Source organism: Cornus florida, unplaced genomic scaffold (genome assembly GCF_030987335.1).
Source record: "Cornus florida cultivar Cherokee Brave unplaced genomic scaffold, ASM3098733v1 CherokeeBrave_3.0.0_Hap2_Chr08, whole genome shotgun sequence".
NCBI lineage: Eukaryota > Viridiplantae > Streptophyta > Magnoliopsida > Cornales > Cornaceae > Cornus > Cornus florida.
The window spans coordinates 21561574-21569790 of NW_026775578.1; the positions used below are offsets into that span (position 1 = coordinate 21561574).

The window sequence follows — 8217 nt, forward strand, 5'->3', positions numbered from 1 at the left end:
ATTATCATAAAAACTATTCTTAGGTTTCATATTGGAGGGAGCAATAGAAAGAGAGGAAAGATTTGAACTCGTCCATAAAAATATATAAATAAATAAAGTGTATAAACAAATATTGATTTGGGCTTTAACGATATATGTTAGATTAGGAGGCTAGAGGAACTGTTATAGTGGAAGTGTAGGAGGTAATTTACAATTTTGCCACGCCTCTTTAAAGGAGGGGTTATGTCAAACGGGTAATGCGTGCCTTCTCAAAGGAGCTTACACCACACACGGGGTGAGTTGCATGGAGTATCTGTCAAGAATTTGGTTTTAAAGTCCCAGAGTAGTGTAGAGAGTTTTGAAAGATTCTAAATTATTGTTGGAATGTATAGAATTGTAGAGATGTTAAAAGATATTTTCAAAAAGTTAATCTTAACGGTTTATTAGAATGTATTTCAGTTGTCCACTGAAAAAGAGGGGATTATAAATATAAATGAGGATCACATTTGTAATCAACAAGTGCTAATGTTTGAGCTGAGAGCTAAGCGAGTAACAAATCAAACATGATTCGAACAATCCTCAACACTTTTGGTCACGCCAAAGTCAGTAAGAGTGTTTTAAAAGATTGCAAATTATTTTCCTCCGTCTGAAGTGAAAAGCAAATTATTTTCCTCCATCTGAAGTGAAAAATTTTAGTTACATCACGTGAAGTCTATCTATATATATTATACTAAAATATAAGTGAAAATATATTTTTTTGCCGAAAAATAGCTTACATTTGATTGGTCCGGATGACGGGTTGCCAATTAATAATCTGGGAGAGGGATTCTGCAACTAGTAGTGCAACTTGAACATTTTCTGTTGTTGAGGGGCAACACAAATGTTTAAAAAGAAAATTTCATTATTTTTTTTAGTGTTCATTCCAAATGGTTTGATATCCGTAGGGATAGAGGTGAAACATGTGCATCCATTTCCGGAATAGACACACCTTACCAAATCCATGAATTTTAAATATGTGTTACTATACTACATCCTCATTTAATGTATTTAATTAAAAGACTATTCGACATCAAAAACCAAAAAACAAATTAATAAGAGTTTATCGTACAGTTGTCTAAACCAGTTGTGGAGGTCAGCTAGTTAGGAAGTTATAAATCAAGATCAACCTGCTGCGCAGAATAGAGTTTCCAAAAAATGAATGTGCGTGTATATATATATATATATATATATATATATATATATATATGGGGTGTGTGAGGAGAGGCGGAGGGTTTTGGAGGAACGTGGTCAACCACATAAATTATACTTCATTTTTCTGTATTCTTTGTCTCACCCTTCTGATCCCATTATAATTCATTCAACAACACTTTAAGCTCGTCAATTCTATATAGATTGGATAGTTTAAAATGTTTGGGTTTTAAGCCCAATTTTGTGTTTCTACTTGGAAGTTTGGTGAAAATGCATTCATAGCCCTTTATTTTGTGATCTAGCCCCATTCTCAAATCATACATTGATCATCTTAGTGTATAAAAAGGTTTGAACTCCTTAGTGTTAGTTGTGGATCCCAATCTAAACTAGTCATATGTGAAGCCCATATAAAAAAGTTAAATTTGTTTATAATCTTCCTCTCCTACGTTTCCCAATTAGTAGGCAATTTCTTGAAGTGAACTTTGGTTATATCCAAAAAGGAATAAGGATGATATTTTTAAAGAGGACACATGCACAAAATACATGTTTATATAATATATATAATCTCATGTTAGATCAACAACCAGCCAAGAATTTATTCCCGCACACAAATCCATAAACTCTACCCAAAATCAGAGATTCTCTAATGAGTGGTGTCTTTGTATCGGTCGATCCAATTTCCATTACTTAGTACCTATAACCCCACTAATGCACCACCATGATACATTAACAGAAGGACAGATGTGTGGTCTGAACTTTTTTTCTTCTTCTTTGTTATCCAAATCCATTTCTTTTCCTAGTATTTCTTATTATTGTGAAATGTGTCTTAATGTTATTCATGAGGAGCTATAGAGAAAAAACTTAGATGCTCAAACGTGGCATAGTTAATTAATTTGATAATTATAATTAAGACTATATTGATGATGTGAGCATCATTGCAATTCATTAGGTTACAAATCTTTTAGCATACATATTAATGTGAAATCATACATGTTATAACATAATGGATCGAAAAAATCAATGGATCCTTAAAGTAATACAATGATTCACATATTAACAAGCTTTTAATTAATTTGGTAAATCCAAATGTTTAGGCTATTGTTTAATGAACTTGAATCCCTCTCGTTTATCATTTCATCATGTGCAGTGTCCTACTTAGATTACTTATGCAACAACTCACATTCCTTCCTATTTATATTACTTATGCAACAATTCACATCCTTGAATTCAGATACTGAGCGAAGAGGGACATCCATAAATTTTCATAATTGTTATTTACATTTGCCAAAATAAATAAATAAATAGAGTTTTAAAGCTAAATTTTTACTTTGTCACTTAAAACTCAGAAGAAAATTTGAACTTCGGAGTTCTTTATGCATACTTTTGAAAACTCAAACCGTGTGAAATAAAAATACACTGTAAATTCATTATTATTGTAATCCTTGCCACAACACATGACTACTTAATTATATATACACGTATAATATAATATCTATTATATGATTTCAAGAGATAAAAGAATTATTTTTTAATATAAATCTTTCTGATCAAACATTACATACAAACTTTTACTTATCAAAAAAAGATTTTTGTAAGATGGTATTTAGAAGAAAAATATGTAAAATTGTGTAACATGAATTTGAACTAGTCGCATACAACATGACAACAAACATGAAGCGGTATGATTTCAAATTATGAAACTATCACCTTGGTCACATTGTTCTTTGCAGATCATTTTTCTCACTAGTGTCAAATTATGAGATTGAAAAGATATACAAACTTTTTACTGCCGTGGCAAATCAAACAGCCAATAAAGTCATAAATTAAACATGACAATAAAGCTTGCCCGATACAAACATAAATCAAACATGGAAAGCTTACCCAATACAAACTTTTTAAATCAAAAATAGTAAATACACAAATCAAAGCCATAAATCAAACATTGAAATAAAGCTTACCCAATACAAACTTTTTAAATCAAACGAAAATAAAGCTTAACCAATACAAACTTTTTAAATAAAAAAGTCTTTTGAGCTTTTACTAAAAATAGAACGTACACCACTATAAGTCTCTTTTTCACTTGTGTAATAGATACTTAAGATTGAATGATCGAGATGACTCGGAATTTATTAATAATTGTAGAAGTGATTCTATAGGATTAGATTGGCTTAAGGAGAAATATTCGAAAGTTCACGAGCACATTGATGCATCTAGTCATGAGCACGTTCGAGTTCGAGTTCGAGTTTTTTGTTGTATTTGATAGGGTCTGGAATGGTCCTGACAAACTTGTAGCCATTTATCTTATTTTCTGGAAGATATTCAAGGCATAAATATGCATGGGTAGCTAATAAAGCCATAAATCAAACATGCCAATAAAGCTTCCACAATCCTCAGCACCTTTGGTCACATCGTTGAGTTTTCAGGGCACATATTGCGAGACACTGCAAAATATTTTTTTTTTACAAACAAAAAATATCTTAAATGTTTAACGCAGAGAAACGAAATAATCAATAATGAAAAAAAAAAAAAAAACATGACAACTACATGCGTTTAACAAAATCCATGGGAGGAAAAACGCTCCATATTATGATTCGGTTCAGGTCCCATCCATTGGAGTTTGTTTTCATGACTCAAGTACCTTTGTGTATATTTTTTTTTATATAAATATGACGTGTCATGATGGATTTACACAAAAATTTTGAATTATTTAATTTTAGCTCCAACGATTGTTTTATACATTTTCTGTAAAAATATATCTCTCAATAACAATCAATTATGTGTCATGCCAAGACCCCACATAACTTTTACAAACTTACTTAATATATGGTTGATTCTTTAATGAAATGAGAAACAGGAATGAGAAAGAAAATATGTTAATTTGGCAATGGTTGTGTAAAATACACAACCTTTTTACACATCGGTGATATGACAATGTATCTTAACAGACTACTGGATATGAAAAAAATTTAAACATCATAGGCGCCAATGTATATTTTACCAAAAAAAAAGTATTTTAACAAATCACTGGAGATGCTCTAAGGTTTGTAACATAAATTATAATAAATGACAACTTTTCTAGTCTATATTACAAAAGTCACCTTATTCTAAAAAAATAAAATAATAATAGGTGTACAAACTTTTTCATCTAATTTTTTTTAAAATATATATGTTATATATATAATAACACAACTTAAATTGCCATGGGTAACTTATGTTACCATGATAATGATGAGGATCATGAGCTTTAGTTAAAATGTGTATGGCCCAATCATGGCTATGTTTAATATAATACAGGCTTGTAGCGGTTATGCAACGACTATAATGCTTAAAAAAAAAAAAAAAAAAAAAAAAACAACACAACGTGTGCGAGCAATAGGTAATTCTATAATATTGTATTTTAACTTCTTTTTCTTTTTCTTTTTCTTTTTTGTTGTGAGAGGGAACACAAATGTAGTGACGAAGGTAACAACCTCTCAAGTGTAGATCACCCCATCACGTGCAGCCATTTTCGCTATAGACACATTTTACTAAATCCATGCAAATAAATACATTGTGTTACTTCATCTAATGGACAGGTCTAAGTTAGTTAGATACCGTTAGAAATCATGAGGGGACAGCGGAATAGGGTTTCAAAGGAACAATTATGTGTGTAAAAAGGTAATATCTGGCGAATCGGTAACAATTAATTAATTTTTATTTTTTATGGAACATACATATCACTATGCGTGGATCATACCTTTGATTCCACTTCCAGTTCCTATGTTAATAGGAGTGGGGTTTCTTCTTCATTGGACAGCAACAAAAAAATCTTCGTCCTATATGGGCTTCTCCTAGTGTTCTATTGTTCAGTATAGTCACAAAATTTTGCACCAAATTTTATGTGTCACAATATTTTCAAATTTTATCATACATACTGGTTAACAAAATAATAACATATAAATAAACCAAGTACCTTTTTTCGATACCACTCGTTTGACTGAGCTTTCTAGCTTCTTCTCAAAAAGTGAACCTACAAAAAAATATGTTTAAACATATTACTAAACTTACAAAATATTTTGAAACAACAAATAAACACTTGGAAGTCATTACATTAATAACTACTTATCCTAACACAATTAGCCACTCCAAATTATAAAGCTTGAGATACAACCGTACAAGAATGAGAACACAAATGTCAACATAAGAATGAACAAAGTCTTAGTTACCAATATCATTTGAAACTATATCATGTATATATAAATATAGAAACCAATAAAATGAAAAGAAAAATGTGAAATATTGAAAATTACAATGAGCCATATTTACCATGATAGCTGTAGGATGTAGCCTAGATGGCTGTGCGAGTGAGAGAGGGAGAGAGTCGAAGGTGATGATGGCGGAGAGTGGAGAGATTCAAAGACCAATCAAAAACTTTGGGACAAAAAATCTATTTAAAGACATTTTTGACCTACAATTTGATGTGGGCATTAATTTTTCACCTAACCTTTTAACAAGTTCACAAAAAGATACATTTACCTCACCCAACACTATATTTGGCTCACAGGTACAATTTATTTTGAATTATAATTACCTCTCACCCACCACAATTTATTACCTATATACATTTACCTCACCCACCACTATAAGGCGGCAAGTTAATTTCTTGAAGCCAATTGACAGCCATACTAAGGTTAACAGAATCCATGTTAAGTAGAGTCATGGAAGGAAGATGAGAAAGCCACTCAGGATTTTCAAAATTTATATTTTCATTCTAACCGATGTCAAGAGAATACAAACTTGAGAGATTTTTTTTTTATTCCTCTGTCCCAATTTAAGTGTCTGTCCCAATTTCAGTGTGACTTATGAGGAGTAATAATTTTTAAAAGAACACATGAGACAAACATTGTTTCTCCCGAAAAGTTACTAACTTGCCTTTTTAAATTTTAAATATTAAAATTTGAGATTTTAAACTCAAATGGACGTACATGAAAAGATGTGAAATGTAATCACAATTTAAATTGTGAGGTAAACTTTAGGTACTCACGTCCCAAATTAAGTGTTGCCTTTGATCAACTGTAACTCACCGCAACAAAGGCAACACTTAATTTGGACGGGAATATTAAAAAGAGTTGGTGAGAAATTATTACCTTAATAGGTTAAAAATATTATAATTAGCTCACCCGCCACAATTTATTTTGCAGTGGCCTGGTATTTTAAATTTTAAATTGAATTTTTTATTTTTTATATATTTTTTAAGATCGGGCTGCAAACTAGCCGAGTTTGGGGAGGTCCGGGCAAAGCTCGTCACAGACAGAGGACTGCTCGAGGTCGTTCGAGCCTTGACCACCTATGATCGAGCTGGGCTCGGGCGGTGCTCCAACGATCGGCTCAGCAGCTCGATTATTCATTAAAAAAATTAATAATAATAATAATAAACTGCATATATAAAAATCTATATACATTCCAACAGATCTTGACTTCCATATCAGTATTTTCTTGATATTTGATTTTCAAAGTTTCACAAAGTTAAAAACCCCTTCCGATTTTGAGCATTCACGCCAATATGAAGTGAACGAAGAAGTGACACCAGATGAATAGAGAGAGAAGAACACTAACCTGCTTCAACAAGCAATTTTCAGCGGTTCCGCTTCTGTCATCCGCATCGTCGGTCGCTTCAGGAGGTGGGGGTGATTCGCCGCTACGGTTTAGAGAAGACATAGCAGAAAGCGAAAATAGAAAGTAGGGTTTGATAATATATACTACCTCCGTCTTTGTCCATGTTTCACCATCTCATAAACTGTGACACTAATTGTGATATTTACGACATGGAGAAGTATAATGGGACGGGGGAGTAACAAAAAGTGATATTATATATATATATATAGATAAGGCATCAGAGTGACCTTAGTTGGTGGGCTCGTGGTCGTGGATTAGCCTATTGGGTGTCTTACGGGCCGAGCCGAGGCCCGATACTTTTACCCAAACCTATCCCATTATCTTATAGGGCTCGGACAGGCCAGCCCCTGACGGGCTCAGACCGGTCTAAAGCCTGTCGGGCTCGAGCCACTAGGTGGGTCACCGCCAATTTTTGCACCCTTGAACTGATCTTTTGTACTATACTGTATATGTATATGGGTATATGTTTAATTAACTATATTGCATAACAAAATGTTTCCCAACAAATGGGGGGGGGGGGGGGGGATTCGAATACTGACAAACCAACTATATTATACTATATAATTTAAAACTTGAGGATCCACACCAAATGCATAAATAGCGTTTCAGCCCAACTACCAAATACATTTGAGAAGTATTTGGACCCCTCGGAACGCAATCCTAATTAGGGATTGCAAATTTTGACACAATCCACTAAGACGATACGATTTAAACGGGTTTGGATTGACTTTAAACGTGTTTTGTTAATTTGGATTGAGACGTTCAACCTGTGTATACACGTTTAACTATATATATTATAAATAAATTTCTATTTAAGTTCCAAAATTACTATATAAAATTGTGTCTAATAATTTACCCTTTTTTAAAGTAGAGACTATTTAGTAATTTGGTTGGATTAAAACTTATATTTTTCTAGTATTTATTATTTTATTGAGTATTGTTAATAAACTAAATATTTTATGTATATATATATATATATATATATATATGTATATATATATGTAATTATTAAACAGATTATATGTGTAACCTGTTTAATAAACATATCGGGTTAGTAGTGAGAGTTACTGACACGATTATTAAACGGATCGTGTTCGAATGGAGCTATTTAATAGAATATTCTTAGGTCAATACGACACGATTATGATCCGCAAACACGAATTGCAAACCCTAATCCTAACTAGTCTAGTATATAAATTAATCTATTCTTTTGTTTTTAATCTTCCTCTCCTAATAGAAATAGAAACCATTTGCTTTAACGAATGACACATGGCAACTCAAGAACTGTCATCATGTCAAGTGAACAATTTGCCGACGTGTCCCAATTAGTAGGCAAATTCTTGAAGTGAACTTCGATTATATCCAAAAAGGAATAAGAATGATCTTTTTAAAGAG

At 32.2% G+C, this 8217-nt stretch overlaps 1 long non-coding RNA gene across 1 annotated transcript; it reads right to left on the minus strand.

The window, feature by feature from the left end:
* Positions 1-3044: 3044 nt before the first annotated feature.
* Positions 3045-6981, minus strand: LOC132270729 (uncharacterized). Its single transcript, XR_009469563.1, has 3 exons — positions 6763-6981; positions 5120-5176; positions 3045-3608 (listed from the first exon to the last, which is right to left on the minus strand). It is a non-coding gene; the product is annotated as an uncharacterized LOC132270729 (long non-coding RNA).
* Positions 6982-8217: the final 1236 nt, after the last annotated feature.